Raw genomic sequence first — 19,369 nt, 5'->3', positions numbered from 1 at the left:
GGGACGAGCTGCAGTTCCAAGCCCAAGAATCATTTTTCAATCTTGCGTACCTCTTCTAAGTATGCCTCCATGTGCGGGTCCATAGGCTTGTATTCCTTATTGGAGGAGTTGACGAGGAGCTGAGAATCTCACTTGATGGTGAGACGCCTAACCCCCGGGGCCGCCGCGGCCCTGAGGCCAGCGATCAGGCCCTCATATTCTGCAATGTTGTTGGACACCTTCTCGCCAAGCTGAAAGCAGAGCTGCACGGTGTAGTATAGCTTGGCCTGAGTCGGCGAGATGAGTATGGCTCCAGCCCCCGCGCCCTGGCGCGTGAACGCGGCATCAAAATACATGACCCAGCCATCGGGCGCCTCGTCTCTGGGCACGAGGGAGCGATCTTCTCCTATCCCCCAGTCAGGGGCGTTAGTCCACTCTACCATGAAGTCAGCGAGGGCCGCACCCTTGATGACGCTGGTGGTGCCGAACTCCAGTTGGAACGCTTGTAGCTCGATGTTCCATTCGACAACCCTCCCCGCGACATTGGGGCTACGGAGCACCTTCTCCAGTGGGTACGCGGAAACGACCTTGATGGGATGGCCTTGTAAGTACTGTTGCAGTTTCCTAGAGGCGACGAGGAGCGTGAGGAGGAGCTTCTGTGGCATGGGATAGCACGCACGTCACGCAACACCATGCTGACAAAGTACACGGGGTGCTCGGTAAGGGAAGAGGCGTCGACTATGTCATGCCCTAATTGAGACGAGGGGGCCTCAGGAGCCTTCCCGTCCGTCAGGGTAGTCAAGGCCTCAGGAGCGCCATCCTGAGGTGGCGATGGCGGGGCTGTATGCACGGCGCTACGCCTTGCACCTGCACCTGCACGCTCTTCCCGGACCGCCACAAGCGCTGCACTAGCCGAGTGGGGTGTGGCGGCTAGGTAGAGCACCAGGGGCTCGAGAGGACAAGGCGCGACCATCACCGACGGGCTGGTGAGGTACCTCTTGAGGTCTTGAAAGGCTGTCTCGGCCTCCGGAGTCCATGCGAACGGGCCCTTCTTTTTCATCATCTTGAAGAACAAGAGGGCACGTTCGCCAAGCTTAGAGATGAAATTCCCCAATGAAGTTACGTAACCCGCGAGCTTCTGCATGACTGCATCTCCTTGAGGGTCTGTGGCGGGCTCATCCTTTCTATTGCCTTGACCTTCTCCGGGTTAGCCTCGATCCCTCTGTGCGACACTAGGAAACCCAGCAACTTGCCGGACGGGACACCGAACACACACTTCTCTGGATTGAGCCGCAGGGTTACCTTGCGTAAGCTGGCGAACGTTTCTTCCAGGTCCTCGACAAGGGTCCTTGCTTCTCGCGACTTGACTACTAGGTCGTCGACGTACGCCTCGGCGTTCCTCCCGAGCTGCCAGCCCAGGGCGATGTGCATCAATCGTTGCAAGGTTGCGTCGGCATTCCGCAGCCCAAAGGGCATGCAGGTGTAGCCGTACACCCCACACGGGGAAAGGAAGGCCGTCTTATTAATGTCCTCCACCGCCATCTTGATCTGGTGGTATCCCGAGAAGGCGTCCAGGAAGCACAGCAAGTCGCACTCGACGGTGGAGTCTACGATTTGGTCAATGCGCAGAAGAGGGAACGGGTCCTGAGTGCATGCCTTGTTGAGGCTCGTGATGTCGACGCACATGCGCTCCTTCCCGCCCTTCTTGTGGACGATAACAGGGTTGGCCAGCCAACTCGGGTGCCGCACATCCCGAATGACGTTGGCTTCCTGCAGCTTGCGGACCTCCTGGACGATGAACGATTGCTTCTCCGGGGCTTGTTGCCGCGCCTTCTGTTTCACCGGGCGCGCACTAGGGCACACCATCAAATGGTGCTCAATCACATATCGCGGGGCACCGACCAAGTCCATCGCCTGCCATGCAAACACGTCCTTGTTCGCACAGAGGAAACAGACCAACGCTTCTTCCTGATCTGGGGGGAGGCCGGCACCTATGGTGAAGGTGGGGCCTGAGCCCACGTCGTTGACTGGCACCTACTTCATCTTGGCAAGATCCTAAGAGAATAACTGATTCTTCTCTCCGGGTGTGGCTTCTAGAGTCTCTGGAGTGTTTTTTGCACCTGGTTGTGTGGCTGCCGTGGCCTTGAAAGCGAGCTTGAGGGCCAGGAGTGCATCCTTAGCATCCCCTGCCACGATGATAATACCACTGCTTCCTAGCATCTTGAGGACGTTCTCGCCAGGGTGTGTTGCGGCCATGAACTTGCCAAGGGCCGGATACCCAAGGATGGCGTTGTACGGGAGGCCGATGTGGGCGACGTCGAAATCAATAATCTCGGTGCGGTAGTTTTAGCGCGTGTTGAAGGTGACTGGGAGGCGGATCTGCCCTAGGGGGACGGTGGGGCCGTCGACCACCCCTGAGAAGGGCCTGGTGGGCAGAAGTTGGTCATAGGGCACCTGAAGCAGATCGAAGGCTTCCACGGCGAGGATGTTGAGGCCAGCTCCATCGCCGATGAGGGTTCTCGTGACCTCGACGTTGCTGATGGTGGGCATGCACAACATCGGGAATGCGCCGACACCTGTCGTGGTCTTGGGGTGATCCCTGGGGTCGAAGGTGATGGCGGTCTCAGGCACAACGGGGCTCGGAGGAGCCCCCTGCCGTGGCTGAGCGGCTCCCAGCCGACGAAGGACTTTCTTGATGTGGCGGCCCGAGGTTGGCAGCTCCGACCCGCCGAGGATGGCAACTGCATGGGGCACCAGGGCCGTGAAATGCACGATGAGCAGGTCGCATAGCTCCTCCCAGGAAGCCACCGAAGACTCTGGCAGGCTGAGCAGCCAGGAGCGCGGCATGCCTGTGAGGGCCATAGGGAGCCAGCTCGCCATGACTTAGCCATCGCCGCCTGCCACCCAGATGGCCTCCGCGTACACCCGGAGGAACTCCGCGGGGTCGACGGCGCCGTTGTATCATGGAGGCAACGCCAGCCTGAACTTCAGCGGCCACCGCACCTACCGCGGGGCAGGAGAAAGGGCCCGAAGACCCGCGATGCTTCCTAACGCGCCCGGCGGCCCGGCGGGCGGGCGGCGCCAGCCATGGGAACCACGCAACGCGGGCGGAGCACGGTCGGTGAAGAGGCGGGGCTTCGACATGCCCCTACATGGCACGCCAGATGTCGGATTCCGGGCTCCGTGAACCCAAGAAAGGTCCAAACTCTGGGGTATGTGGGAACAACTCAACCAATCCAGCCTACCAGCCCATCGCTCTAAAACCTAGCTCGATTCACTCAAACATGGAATAAGAAGAAAACATCAGTTTACCCAGGTTTAGGCCACCTTGCGGTGTAAGACCCTACTCCTGCTTTGTGGTGGATTGGCCTCACGAGGGGCTGAGGATGAACTAGTACAAGGGATTGATGTCTACTATGCAACTTTATTCCTGTAGACACGTGTTGGGCCTCCAAGCGCAGAGTTTTGTAGGGCAGTAGCAATTTTCCCTCAAGTGGATGACCTAAGGTTCATCAATCCGTGGGAGGCGTAGGATGAAGGTAGTCTCTCTCAAACGACCTTGCAACCAAATACAAGAAATCTCTTGTGTCACCAACACACCCAATACAATGGCAAATTGTATAGATGCACTAGTTCGGCGAAGAGATGGTGATAAAAGTGTAATATGGATGCTAGAAATATATTTTGATAATTTGAATAAGTAAAAACAGCAAGGTAGCTATCGATAAAAGTGAGCACAAACAGTATTGCAATGCTTGAAAACAAGGCCTAGGGTCCGTACTTTCACTAGTGCAATCTCTCAACAATGCTAATATAATAGGATCATATAACCATCCCTCAAAGTGCGATGAAGAATCACTTCAAAGTTCCTATCTAGCGGAGAACATAAGACATAATTGTTTGTATGGTACGAAACCACCTCAAAGCTATTCTTTCCGATCGATCTAACCAAGAGTTCATACTAAAATAACACCAAAGAAAATTCAGATTCATAATATTCAATCCAACACAAAGAACTTCAAAGAGTGCCCCAAGATTTCTACGAGAGAAACAAAGACAAGAACATGCATCAACCCCTATGCATAGATTACCCCAATGTCACCACGGGAATCCGCGAGTTGAGTGCCAAAACATATATCAAGTGAATCAATACGATACCCCAATGTCACCACGAGTATTCATATGCAAGACATATATCAAGTGCTCTCAAATCCATGAAAGTATTCAATCCGATAACAATGAAATCTCAAAGGGAAAATTCAATTCATCACAACAAGATAGAGAGGGGAAAACACAATATGATCCGACTATATCAACGAAGCCCGTGATACATCAAGATTGTGACATCTCAAGAACACGAGAGAGAGAGAGAGAGATTAAACACATAGCTACTGGTACAAACCCTTAGCCCTGAGGGTGGACTACTCCCTCCTCATCGTGGTGGCTGCTGGGATGATGAAGATGGCCACCGGTGATGATTCCCCCCTCTGGCGGGGTGCCGGAACGGGGTCTAGATTCATTTCTCGTGGCTACAGAGCCTTGCAGCAGCGGAACTTCTGATCTAGGTTTACCCCGAGGGTTTTTGGAATATTTGGGAATTTATAGGGCGAAGAGGGGGCGTGGGAGGCCACCGATGTGGGCACAACCCACCTGGGCGCGCCTGGGACCCCAGTTGCACCCTGCTGGGTTGTACCTCCCTCGGGGCACACCCCCAAGTGCTTCTCTGGCCCACTGGATGTCTTCTGGTCCATAAAAAATCCACAAAAAGTTTCGCGGTGTTTGGACTCCATTTGATAATGATTTCCTGCGATGTAAAGAACAAGCAAAAAACAACAACTAGCACTGGGTCAATAGGTTAGTCCCAAAAAATGATATAAAGTTGCTATAAAATGATTGTAAAACATCCAAGAATTATAATATAACATCATGAATACTTCATAAATTATAGATACGTTGGAGACGTATCAGGGATGAACAACCTCGCGAGGTCTATGGACGAGAGAATCCGTCTGCCCTTCTATGATGGTGGCTAACCTATATTAATAGTGGCCTCGGTCCTCTTCCCCCAAAACATAGGCGGGAAGGGATCCCACAACGGCCAATTTGAAAGAGGACAAGTAGTACATCTTATCCTGGCGAAAGGTGGTCTTTGGCTGCAAAGCTTCTGGCCGTGATGCAGTGGTGGGCTCGGCGATGACATTCGTCCTGCCGTCTTGGTGGTCTTGGTCTTGTTGCATCAGAATGGAAACCTTTGCCAGATTCCTCGTGAACCCACGCTTGTCCTTGCTTCCTTAGCACCAAAGAGGAAACCGCCCTCTTTGTGCCTGCTGGCGCCCACCTTCCTTGGTCGTCATGGCTTGCGTCATATTAGCCTCATGAGGCCGGGTACCTGCATAGAAATCTCCGCTCCTCGGGAGGTCGCCTGGGGAGGCCGCTCCCTCAGGAATTCTTGGTGTCATTCGCCTCACGAGGCTTGGCCCCTCGCAAGGGTCTTGTCTTGGCGGTCTTGTAGATGGGCCGTACCATGCTGTTGAAGGAGACAGGTCGTGGGCCGCAGGCAGGCAAGTCTGGGTACCCTGGTTCCCAGAATTCCGACACTTGGTTTATCCTTGCTTTTTGTAAGCTGTCGCTCACGTGTCTCAAGCCACCGTTTTAAATTTGGCAAGTTCATGGTCATAAAGATTGACTGTCAAGAGTACGGGGTTCACCTTTTCGGAGTCGCATCAAGCAGACAGACAAGTTTAACCAATAATATTTGGTGTTTTTGCCGGGTCAAGAGGGTGTGAAAGCTAAACTCGGTGAGTTGGAAGCCCCCAAGTGACCAATTGAATGCTATACCCATGTTTAGACTGTGCATCATGGCGACTAGTCTTCTTTAGTAACCTTACTTTCACCAATAAGGCAGGATGCCTATGTTTTAACTGCGCATCGTGGAAGCAAGCTCTCTTTGACAACATTTAATTCTTCGCTTATATGGCAGGATGCCCATGTTTGATGTACGCATCGAGGCAGCTAGTCCTCTTTGGCAACCTTTAATTTTTTTCACCGATAATGGCAGCAGCCCCCGGGACCGAGTTGTCTTCCCTGAAATGACCGGGGTTCTTGAATTTTGTGAAAATGGCAAAATCTACCGAATCATGTCTGTGTTGCTCCCGAGTCTTAAGTTAACTTGAGGAGTCGGCTTGAGATTCCTCATACTTGGCCGTGATACCCTAGTCGAGCTTTGTGGTGGATTGCCTCGAGGGGCTGAGGATGAACTAGTACAGTGGTGGAACAGCCTCAAGAGGTGAGGTGTTCTTGAGCTCGATGAGCTGGTGAGGTGGTTCGGGTGGAATGGCTCCGTCCTCCCCTATGGTGGTGGCTAAGTCCTATTTATAGTGGCCTTGGTCTTCTTCCCAAATGTAGTTGAGAAGGGATCCCACAATGGCCAAATTTGAAGGGAGACAACTAGTACAAGCTATCCTGACAAAAGTAGTCTTCGCCTGCAAAAGGCTCTGGTGGTGACGCTGCGGTGGGCTCCGCGATGACCTACGTCCTGCCGTCCTGGCAGTCTTGGTCTTGTTGCACTGATATGGAAACCTTTGCTTGATTCATCTGGACCCTGCACCTGCACTTGCCTCCTTAGCACCAAAGAGGAAACTGATACACTGCGCCCGCTGGTGCCCGCCTGGCCTTGGTCGTCATGGCTCACGTCATATGAACCTCGTGAGGTGCACCTTGCGTAGATATCTTTGCTCCTCGGGAGCCAGCCTAGTGAGGCCGCCCCCAGGGAGGTCTTGGTGTTGTCCGCCTCGCGAGGCTTGGCCCCTCGCGAAGGTCTTGAGTTGTTGCTGCTGAAGCTGGGCCGTTCGGGCCTTTGGCGGAGCCACGCCATGGACCGTAGGTAGGCAAGTCTGGGTACCCCCGTTCCCAGGACGCTGACAATAGCGAGGGCGGAATCGACCACAACCCTAATTTCCCTTGAACTTTAAATCTCACAGATTGTAAATCTGGACTGATGAACTTGAAGCTGATGTAGATCCTTCCAAGCCGGCTCTTCTTCATCCGGAAAATTCCGAACTTCTCGATCCCTGGAAGAGATCCATCCAAGAACTCAACACCGCCGTGCGTCAGCCCCATGGTGGGCGCCAACTATCGTGGTTTTGTCATGGCAGAGATCCTAGTGTGAGGACTTACCGTGAGGCCATCACAACTCGGTGGTTCGCTCGTCAGGGTTGATCGGAATTGGGAGACGTGAGTTTTTACCCAGGTTTGGCCCCTCATGGTGGAGGTAAAAGCCTACATCCTACTTGATTATATTGATGATGATGATGCTCACGGTTACAAGGGTGTTATTTCACTGCCTGTCTCGAGAGCTATCAAAACGTCTGTCTCGAGACCTATCCAAACATCTTTCTCGAACCTGTCTATCTTAAAACTTGTCTCTCTTGGGGTGCCCTGCCCCTCCTTACATAAGTTGAAGGGGAGGCTTACATGTAGAGTCCTAGTAGGATTAGGACTTAACCTATTCTGTCTTCTTATCGCGGGCTTCTTACCGCGGGTGACTTATCGCGGCCTTCTTATCTTGGGCTTCTTATCACGGGCTTCTCATCTTGGGCTTCTTAGCTCCTGGACTCATCTTCCGGGCGAATTAAGCCCAGAGACGACTTAACATCAAGGCAGCTTAAGCCCAAATATGACTTAAGTCTCAGGGTGGCTTAAGCCAGAGATGAATTAAGTCTTAGGCCAGCTTAAGCCCAGAGATGACTTAAGTCTTAGGCCGGCTTAAGCCCATAGATGACTTAACGTCAGGGCGGCTTAAGCGCATAGATGACTTAAGCCTCAGGGTGGCTTAAGGCGAGAGATGACTTAAGTCTTAGGGTGGCTTAAGCCCAAATATGACTTAACGTCAAGGCGGCTTAAGCCCAGAGATGATTTAAGCCTCAGGGAGGCTTAAGCCTTGAGATGACTTAAGCCTCAGGGAGGCTTAAGCCATGAGATGACTTAAGCCTCAGGGCAGCTTAAGCCCAGAGATACTTAACGCCAGGGCGGCTTAAGTCCAGAGATGACTTAAGCCTCAGAGATGACTTATCCTCATGATCCGGGTCTTGGTCGTGGGGAATATCCCCAACAGGTTTCTAGCGAGGAAGGGCGAGGGGAGAGTGAGGGTGTCGGTATCAAAACCGCTGCCTCCTCCCCTGCCAACATAGGGCCACCCCAATGTGGTCTTACAAACTCAAGGATCCAGCCACCGTGCAATACTTCTACGGCACCACCCACGAAAAGCTTTGGAAGGTGTTGTTCAAGCCTCACAAGGCATGGACGACCAAGAAGGAGGACGTTGGCCTCGACGCCGCACACCCCTTAAAGGAGGTAGCAAAGTTTGATCCGCTCTATGTTTGGATGTCAGCACTCCACGAGATTTAAGCCTCACTTTCCTACTTCCATAGGGCTGGCTCGAGAAGTCCAAGAAGATCAATAGCCCGACCCGCTGCCAGAAGACCCCCAGTTGGCTCTGCTGGGGGAGATGCTGACCGTGGCGCCATACAAGGCGCCATAGAAAAAGGAAAAGAAGAAGAAAGAGGCGTAGGAGGCCAGGGAGGGCCTCAGCCCAAGAGGGCATCCGGATAGTAAATCCGGTGTCGGATTCAGGGCTCCGCAGACCCAAGAAGGGTTCGAACTCAGGGGTGTGGGCGAAGAACTCAACCTCTCTAGCCAAACGAATGTGTCGCTCTCATGGCCTAGCTCGATGAACGGAAAAGGGAAGGGACTCGACAGTTTACCCACGTTCGAGCCACCTTGCAGTGTAAGACCCTACTCCTGCTTTGGGGTGGATGTCGGATTTCGGGTTCCGGCAAAACCCTTAAGGTTCAAACTTTGGGGTGCGCACGAAGATCTCTCCCTCCCCCTAGCTCGCTCACTCATCACGATCTCAAAGCTCAGCACGTCGAACTCGAAGAACAAGGGACACAAGAGTTTATACTGGTTCAGGCCACCGATGTGGTGTAATACCCTACTCTAGTGTGGTGTGGTGGATTGCCTTGTAGGCTGAGGACGAACAAGTACAAAGGAAGAACAACCTCCTGAGGAGAGGTGTTCTCGAGCTCGATGAGCTTGTGTGGTTGAGAATGATCTGAATGATCCCCCCTAGCTAAGGTGGTGGCTAGTCCTATTTATAGAGGCCCGGGTCCTCTCCCCAAATGTTAGGCAGGAAGGGATCCCACACCGGCCAATTTGAAGGGGGACAGCTAGTACAAGCTATCCTGACAAAAGGTGGTCTTCGCCTACCAAAGGCTCTGGTGGTGATGCCTCCGCGGGCTCCGCGATGACCTCCGTCCTGCCATCCTGCTGGTCTTGGTCTCGTTGCACCGATATGGAAACCTTTCCCTGATGCCTCGAGACTCCTCGCCTACGCTTGCCCCTTTAGCACCAAAGAGGCAACAGGTACTCTGTGCCTGCTGGCGCCCGCCTGGCCTTGGTCGTTATGGCTCACATCAAGGGAACCTCACGAGGTGCCCCTCGCCTTGATCCCTTCTCTCCTCGCAAGCCAGCCTATTGAGGCCGCCTCTGAGGAGGTCTTGTGTCGTCCACCTCGTGAGGCTCGGCCCCTCGCGAGGGTCTTGAGTGTTTGCTGGTGAAGATGGGCCGTATTAGGCTGCTAGAGGAGCCACGCCGTGGGCTGTAGGCACGCAAGTCTGGGGACCCCGTTCCCAGAATGCCGACAATAGCCCCCGGGCCCCAGGCACGCTCAGACTTGGCTTTGAGGCGAAGCCAAAGGGCAAGTGCGGAGCGCCGCGGGACCCAACTGCCTGCAGCCTTGATTGAAGCGTTGCGACTGACGGGACGTGGGCGTCTCCGCTTCCCCACGCTGCCTCGGCAACTGCCCGACTTGACGAGTCCCTGGTGCATGCGGAGAAAACCATCATTACCTGTGATCGCCGGGGTCACCGGTTGGCCTTCTCCTGCTATAAATGAGGAGGGGGGCGGACCCCCGTCGCCCGTCTCTTCTCGTTCTGCTCGCTTCTTCTTCCTTGCTTCATTGCTAGCAACAACACCCAAGGCACCGATACGGAGATTCTCGGCCGCCGAGAAGGGAAAAGCCCCTCGCGACGAGCCGGGGCTACTTCCGCCGAAGAAGAGGCTGGCTCGCCGCCGCGACGTAGTCGAGAGGCCGGAGGTGTCGAGACCTTGGTATGAGCAGCCTCCCCCCGGATACCCGCTGTCTTTGTACGCCCAGGCCGAGGGCTCTGGAGGAGGAGGCGGCGACCAACACCGTCCACGTCGCGGCCGTGGTCGCCGCACCGCGGTGGCGTGCGCCGTCGCCCCAGGAACCCACACCGAGGGCTCCTCGCGCGAACTGGTGGTGTGGGCGGTGATGCCCCCGCGCACTTGGATTCGCTTCCCGCAGTTCTTTTCCATTGAGATGCCGCCGAGGGGTCCCCTCGAGCTGTGGCTGCAGCACGCCGAGTGCGATGCCTCGGCGACGGGGGCGGAGGTTGAGGTCGTCTCCCCGGGCAAAATCATCATGACTTGAGGGTGGGGTGAGGTCGCCCGAGTTTGCCGTGCGGAGGGTGCCCTCGCCATCCACTTTGAACATGACGACTCCTCCATGATGTTCTTCAAGGTCTTCGACGGGGAAGGCCGCCGCCTGGAGTGCTTCCCTGGAGGGGGTCGTCTGGACGACACAGCGGCAGGAGCCGGGGCGGCCGCTTGCCTCACCAATGGTTCCTCCAGCAGCAGCGATGACACTTGGGAGTCCAGCTACTCTCTCGAGCCCTACAAGACTCTGGAGACGAGCGACAACAGCTACGTTCCCCCGAGCTCTCGCCGTGCCCGGAGCGCAGCAGCGGCATCCGCCCGCCACCGCCGTTGATCTAGATGGGGTTGGCGTCGGCCTGCCGTTGCCCACTACTGATGATGGCGTCGGCGGCGTTGATGCTTGTAGATAGGGCTCCTAGAAACCTTCTTGTTTTGTTCCCTGAGAGGAATCGAGACGAACCCCGTGGGGGTGTGTAAAGGATTTGTAGTGCCTTTTGTTTAATATTGCCCTTATTATGAAGATTTATGACTGCATGTCCTGCTTCGGCTCAGTCCCCCCTTTCCGACCTCGCGGTAGCTTGGTGCTCTACGCTGACAGGTCCCGGACCCCAGGCAGGCTGCAGCCGTCGCTGGTATGCCAGGTCGCGATGCCGTGGACAAGGCCAGGAGGTGAGTGGCCCGAGGTCCAGTAAGAGCTCCTGAGGCGCGATGCTCAAGAGGTCCCCTTTAGCGTGCAAGCAGCTACCTAAGGGCAGGAAAGGAAGGCGGCGTCACCATAGCAGGGCTGCAAGAGATGGGAATCCTATACCACAGCGCTTGGCCGACCCAAGTGTGAAACTTATCTTAGCGGTCCGGAGTCGACTCCTTGTGATGTTCCATGCTCGTGCATCAATGGCCATAGTGTATCTGGCTTAGGCCTGTGCGAGCTTTCCCCCTTTTACCATGCCCTTCCGTGTGCTGTACGTCCTCGGGTCCCGGCCCTCGAGCAAGCTCAGTCGCTGCTGGTATGCCAGGTCGCGATGCCGTGGTCAAGGCCTGGGGGTGAGGGCTGGAGAGCCAGTAAGAGCTCCTGAGGCACGATGCTCAGGTGCCCCCCTTTTAACACGCAAGCGAATTGCATGGGAAAAGAAGGTGCCCGCGGTATCGCCCGCTGTCGTCCTCGGGAGGTTCTTGCAGGTTGGCTGGAGAGAGAGCATAGCCCCTGATCGTGCTGGTTACCCAGCTGTTGATTGCTCTACAAGAAGACGAAGGCACTAAGGACATGATGAGGTGACGTGTGCGGAGAGGGCCGCGAGCGAGAGCTCGATCTCTCAGGTTTATCAGCGTTGCAGGGACGTGCCCGAGCACAAGCGCCATGCTGGTATGTGGTGTTTTCGCCACGGGGTAAACAGGAGATTGTTCAGCAACGCGGGATGCCGCGAGATGTGATCAAGCAAGCGATAGCCATAAGAAAACCATGCAAGGAGATAAGCTAGTTCAGATAGATGCATGAATGATACATGCCGCTGGGACGGACCCGAGCAGCCTAGGGATGATGCAGCCCGAGGGGTGCCCCCGACAAAGTAAGCTAAGGATGCAAAAGGATACATGCCGCAGGGACAGGCCCGTGCGACCTGGGAATCGTGCAGCCTGAGGGGCGCTCCCAGCTGGGTAAACTTGGAAAATGTCACCTGGTACCATTGTCGAAGGAGGGTGGAGGTAGCCGAAGGCGCGCGATGAAGGAGTCGCTCCTCATGAGCCGCCCGGACCCTAAGCCTCGGGAGGCTCTGGGGGCTCGGGTGGTTCTTTGAGGACCGTCGCCATCTCTGCTAGGACTGCGTGATGCCTGGCTTCCTGAGTAGACATGACACTCCGCAGGTGGTGCTGGAAGGCGGCTCCCACGCTCGGCAGGCCAAATGGCATGCGGACATAGCTGTGAGGTGGACCCTCGCAACGCCCAACGCGCGAAGGGCAGAAGCACTCCTGAGATGCGGCCTTGTTGAGCCCTAGAATATCGAAGCAGACGCGCAGCCCGCCGTCCTCGCCAGGATGCCAGGTGGGCGGCGGTCGCCGCGCATGGTCCTTGCTTCTTGAAGCTCATGGGTGGCCTTGATGATGAACTCCTGAGCACCGGGCGCTCCTGGCCCAATGCCCTCTTGAGGGAAACATGCCGCAAAGCACGCCTCCACGTGGTGCCCAAGCGCCTCCCTCGTGATGTAGGCTAGGTCTGAGGCCCTCTAGATGAGAGCCCCCGAGCCTCGCCCGAGGAGGGCGCCAGGCGCGCCTTCCTATGCGAGGGAGGGAGGCGCCCCAGGTGCGGGCGCTGATCCTGAGGCGGCGCCGCTGTAGATGCCGCTCTCCTGTGGCCCTGTGAGGAGTAGTTGCTTCTTTTTGGGGATGGCCTCAGGAGGGTACAAGGTGCCCTCGCTGTCGGGGTCTTCGATTGCTGTGGCTTGGAAGGCGCGCTCCAGGGAGCACACCGCATCTCTTTCTTCGCAGGGGATTGTGATGATTCCGCCACTTCCTGGCATCTTGAGGATGTTCTAGCCGTGGTGGGTCACTGTCATGAACTTGGCTAATGCTGGATACCCAAGGATGGCGTTGTACGGCAGACGGATGTGGGCGACGTCCAAGTCGTTGAGCTCGATGCGTTAGTTGTCGCGCTGGCCGAAGGTGACAGGGAGATGGACCTGCCCTATCGGGGTGGTGGAGCCATCAGTCACTCCTGAGAAGGGTTTGGTAGGCTCCAGCTGATCGTATGGCACTTGGAGGCTATCGAATGTCTCGACGGACATGACATTGAGCCCTGCACCGCCATCGATGAGAGTCTTGGTGACTTGGTAGTTGCTGATGACGGGCGAGCAGAGCATCGGGAGGGCGCCGGCAGTTGCCGCGCACTTGAGCTGGTCCGACGAGCTGAAGGTGATGGCGCATTTGGACCACCTGAGCGGGCGCGTGGCCTCGAGCCTGGGAAGGGCCACGTTCACCTCGCGAGCAAACTGCTTGAAGACGCGCTGGGATGCTGGGGCCTGAGATCCGCCCAAGATGCTGTCGATAGCGCGCGGCTCCTGGAAGCCCCCAGCCCCCTCGTCCTGATGGTGGTCGTCATTTCTTCTTGGTGGTGGCGGCAGTGGAGGGAGACCAGCATTGCCCTAAGGGAGGTCCTCGCGCAGCTGGTCCCTCCAAGCGCTCTCACGAGGTTGATCCTGCCAGTGGTCCTCACGAGGCCGGTCGCGCCACTCCTGGCAGGGGCCGCGGTCGTCCCAGCGTCCCCCACCTCATCCTCCTCCTCGGCCGTAGCCCTGGTCGTTGCGCTCGGGGCGTCGACCGAAGCGTCCATCTTGGATGGCCCTGAGCTCCTGACAATCGTTGATGTTGTGGCTGTGTACGTTGTGGAAGGCGCACAACGGACGGCTGCCCTTGGACGACTCGGGGTGGTCCCGGCCGCGCTTCGTACCTGGCTCCGCCGCGAGCACGGCCACCCCCTTGCGCTTCACGTCCTTGGCCTTCGCCTTCTTCTCCTCTGGGTCGGCAGCAGGGAGCTCGAGGAGGGAAAGGCGCTCTTCCTCAGCTCTTGCGCACTTGGTCGCCATGTTGAACAACTCCAGAGCTGTGCATAGCTCCTCGTGGATGCGGGCTCCTCCTTCATCTTGTCATCGCGGACGCCATCGGAGAACGTTGAAATGATGGCCTCGTCTGTCACCTTGGGGATCTTGAAGCGAACGCTGTTGAAGCGCTAGATGTACTTCTGCAAGGTCTCTCCTGGCTGCTACTAGATGCGGCGCAGGTCACCCGCGGCCGGAGGGCGGTCGCGAGTGCCCTGGAAGTTGGAGACTGTTACCTCTTGAGCAATGCGTTGGTTTTCCCTTGAAGAGGAAAGGGTGATGCAGTAAAGTAGCGTAAGTATTTCCCTTAGTTTTTGAGAACCAAGGTATCAATCCATTAGGAGACTACGCTCGAGTCCCACGCACCTACACAAACAAATAAGAACCTCGCAACCAACGCGATAAAGGGGTTGTCAATCCCTTCACGGTCACTTACGAGAGTGAGATCTGATAGAGATGATAAGATAATATTTTTGGTATTTTTATGGTAAAGAGTAAAAGTAAAGAAAGCAAAATAAACGGTAATAGAAATAGCTTGTTGACGGAAGATTAATATGATGGAAAATAGACCCGAGGGCCATAGGTTTCACTAGTGGCTTCTCTCAAGATAGCATAAGTATTACAGTGGGTAAACGAATTACTGTCGAGCAATTGATAGAATTGAGCATAGTTATGAGAATATCTAGGTATGATCATGTATATAGGAATCACGTCCGTGACAAGTAGACCGAAACGATTCTGCATCTACTACTATTACTCCACACATCGACCGCTATCCAGCATGCATCTAGAGTATTAAGTTCATAAGAACAGAGTAACGCTTTAAGCAAGATGACATGATGTAGAGGGATAAACTCATGCAATATGATATAAACCCCATCTTTTTATCCTCGATGGCAACAATACAATACGTGCCTTGCTGCCCCTGCTGTCACTGGGAAAGGACACCGCAAGATTGAACCCAAAGCTAAGCACTTCTCCCATTGCAAGAGAGATCAATCTAGTAGGCCAAACCAAACTGATAATTCGAAGAGACTTGCAAAGATAACCAATCATACATAAAAGAATTCAGAGGAGATTCAAATATTGTTCATAGATAATCTTGATCATAAACACACAATTCATCGGATCTCGACAAACACACCGCAAAAGAAGAGTTACATCAAATAGATCTCCAAGAGAATCAAGGAGAACTTTGTATTGAGATCCAAAGAGAGAGAAGAAGCCATCTAGCTAATAAATATGGACCCGAAGGTCTAAGGTAAACTACTCACACATCATCGGAGAGGCTATGGTGTTGATGTAGAAGCCCTCCGTGATCAATGCCCCCTCCGGCAAGACGCCGGAAAAGACCCCAAGATGGGATCTCACGGGTATCGAAGGTTGCGGTGGTGGAATTCATGGTCTCTTCTGATGGTTTTGGGGTACGTAGGTATATATAGGAGAAAGAAGTAGGTCGGTGGAGCCACGAGGGGCCCACGAGGGTGGAGGGCGCGCCCTGGGGGGTAGGTGCGCCCCCTGCATCGTGGCCTCCTCTGTGATTTCTTGACGTCCACTCCAAGTCCTGTAGATCACGTTTGTTCCAAAAATCACGTTCCCAAAGGTTTCATTCCGTATGGACTTCGTTTGATATTCCTTTCCTTCGAAACACTGAAATAGGCAAAAAACAACAATTTGGGCTGGGCCTCCGGTTAATAGGTTAGTCCCAAAAATAATATAAAAGTGTATAATAAAGCCCATTAAACATCCAAAACAGAATATGTAATAGCATGGAATAATAAAAAATTATAGATACGTTGTAGACGTATCAAGCATCCCCAAGCTTAATTCCTGCTCGTCCTCGAGTAGGGAAATGATAAAAATAGAATTTTTGATGTGGAATGCTACCTAGCACATTCCTTAATTTAATTCTCTTATTTGTGGTATGAATATTCAGATCCGAAAGATTCAAGATAAAAGTTTAGTATTGACATAAAAATAATAATACTTCAAGCATACTAACTAAGCAATCATGTCTTCTCAAAATAACATGGCCAAAGAAAGTTATCCCTACAAAATCATATAGTCTGGCTATGCTCTATCTTCATCACACAAAGTATTTAATCATGCACAACCCCAATGACAAGCCAAGCAATTGTTTCATACTTTTGATGTTCTCAAACTTTTTCAATCTTCACGCAATACATGAGCGTGAGCCATGGACATAGCACTATATGTGGAATAGAATGGTGGTTTGTAAGACAAAAAAGGGGAAGATAGTCTCACATCAACTAGGCGTATCAACGGGCTATGGAGATTCCCATCAATAGATATCAATGTGAGTGAGTAGGGATTGCCATGGAACGGATGCACTAGAGCTATAAGTGTATGAAAGCTCAACAAAAGAAACTAAGTGGGTGTGCATCCAACTCGCTTGCTCACGAAGACCTAGGGCATTTTGAGGAAGCCATCATTGGAATATACAAGCCAAGTTCTATAATGTAAAATTCCCACTAGTATATGAAAGTGACAACATAGGAGACTCTCTATCATGAATATCATGGTGCTACTTTTGAAGCACAAGTGTGGTAAAAGGATAGTAACATTGTCCCTTCTCTCTTTTTCTCTCATTTTTTTATTTGGGCCTTTTTTATGGCCTCTTTTTTTTCGTCCGGAATCTCATCCCGACTTGTGGGGGAATCATAGTCTTCATCATCCTTTCCTCACTTGGACAATGCTCTAATAATGATGATCATCACACTTTTATTTACTTACAACTCAAGAATTACAACACAATACTTAGAACAAAAATATGACTTTATGTGAATGCCTCCGGCGGAGTACCGGGATATGCAATGAATCAAGAGTGACATGTATAAAAAATTATGAACGGTGGCTTTGCCACAAATACAATGTCAACTACATGATCATGCAAAGCAATATGATAATGATGAAGCGTGTCATAATAAACGGAACGGTGGAAAGTTGCATGGCAATATATCTCGGAATGGCTATGGAAATGCCATAATAGGTAGGTATGGTGGCTGTTTTGAGGAAGGTATATGGTGGGTGTATGATAACAGTGAAAAGTGCGCGATATTAGAGAGGCTAGCAATGGTGGAAGGGTGAGAGGCGTATAATCCATGGACTCAACATTAGTCATAAAGAACTAATATACTTGTTGCAAAAATATATACGCGCATGCTCCTAGGGGGATAGATTGGTAGGAAAAGACCATCGCTCGTCCCCGACCGCCACTCATAAGGAAGACAATAATTAAATTATTCATGCTCCGACTTCATCACATAACGGTTCACCATACGTGCATGCTACGAGAATCACAAACTTTAACACAAGTATTTCTCAAATTCACAACTACTCAACTAGCATGACTCTAATATCACCATCTTCATATCTCAAACAATTATCAAGTATCAAACTTCTCTTAGTATTCAACGCACTTATAAGAATTTTTTTACTAATCTTGGATGCCTATCATATTAGGACCACCTTCTCAATTTAAGCAAATTACCATGCTGCTTTGTAGGACTCTCAAAATAATATAAGTGAAGCATGAGAGAACAATAGTTTCTATAAAACAAAACAACCGTCGTGCTCTAAAAGGTATAAGTGAAGCGCATAGAGTATTCTAATAAATTCCGAATCATGTGTGTCTCTCTCAAAAGGTGTGTACAGCAAGGATGATTGTGGTAAACTAAAAGCAAAGACTCAAATCATACAAGACGCTCCAAGCAAAACACTTATCATGTGGTGAATAAAAATATAGCTCCAAGTAAAGTTACTGATGGACGAAGACGAAAGAGGGGATGCCTTCCGGGGCATCCCCAAGCTTTGGCTTTTTGGTGTCCTTAGATTTACCTTGGGGTGCCTTGGGAACCCCAAGCTTAGGCTCTTGCCACTCCTTGTTCCATAATCCATCAAATCCTTACCCAAAACTTGAAAACTTCACAACACAAAACTTAACAAAAAATCTCGTGAGCCCCGTTAGCGAAAGAAGACAAAACACCACTTCAAGGTACTGTAATCAACTCATTATTTATTTATATTGGTGTTAAACTTACTGTATTCCAACTTCTCTATGGTTTATAAACTATTTTACTAGCCATAGATTCATCAAAATAAGCAAACAACACACGAAAAACAGAATCTGTCAAAAATAGAACAATCTGTAGTAATCTGTAACTAACGCAAACTTCTGAAACTCAGAAAAATCTACCAACATAGGAAGACCTAGATAATTTGTTTATTGATCTACTGCAATTGGAATCAGTATTTTATCACGTTCTGGTGATTTTTAACAATTGTTTTCGTCAACAGAAAGTTTCTGGAATTTTCAGCAAGATCAAATAACTATCATCCAAGAAGATCCTATAGGTTTAACTTGGCACAAACACTAATTAAAACACAAAAACAAATCTAACCAGAGGCTACATGGATTTTTTATTCCTAACAGAAGCAAAAAGCAAAAAACTAAAATAAAATTGGGTTGCCTCCCAACAAGCGCTATCGTTTAACGTCCCTAGCTAGGCATAAAAGCAAGGATAGATCTAGGTATTGCCATCTTTGGTAGGCAATCCATAAGTGGCTCTCATAATTGATTCATAAGGTAATTTAATCTTATTTCTAGGGAAGTGTTCCATGACTTTCCTTAAAGGAAATTGGAATCTAATATTCCCTTCCTTCATATCAATAATTGCACCAATCATTCTAAGGAAAGGTCTACCAAAAATAACAGGACATGAAGGATTGCAATCTATATCAAGAACAATAAAATCTACGGGCACATAGTTCCTATTTGCAACAATAATAACATCATTAATTCTTCCCATAGGTTTCTTAATAGTGGAATCCGCAAGTTGTAAGTTTGAAGACCAATCATCAAATTTGCGGAAACCTAACAAATCACACAAAGTTTTTGGAATCGTGGAAACACTAGCACCCAAATCACACAAAGCATAGCATTCATGATCTTTAATTTTAATTTTAATAGTAGGTTCCCACTCATCATAAAGTTTTCTAGGGATAGAAACTACCAACTCAAGTTTTTGTTCATAAGAATGCATTAAAGCATCAACGATATGTTTAGTAAAAGCTTTATTTTGACTATAAGCATGAGGAGAATTTAGCACGGATTGCAACAAGGAAATACAATCTATCACAGAGCAATTATCATAATTAAATTCCTTGAAATCCAAGATAGTGGTTTCATCGATATCTAAATTTTTGACCTCTTCAATCCCACTTTTACCATTTTTTGCATCAAGATCTAAAAACTATGAATTTTTGGG

The sequence above is a fragment of the Triticum aestivum genome, chromosome 5D (genome assembly GCF_018294505.1).
Source record: "Triticum aestivum cultivar Chinese Spring chromosome 5D, IWGSC CS RefSeq v2.1, whole genome shotgun sequence".
Lineage (NCBI taxonomy): Eukaryota > Viridiplantae > Streptophyta > Magnoliopsida > Poales > Poaceae > Triticum > Triticum aestivum.
The sequence above is the reverse complement of the archived record's forward strand: the minus strand, read 5'-3'. Positions refer to the sequence as shown.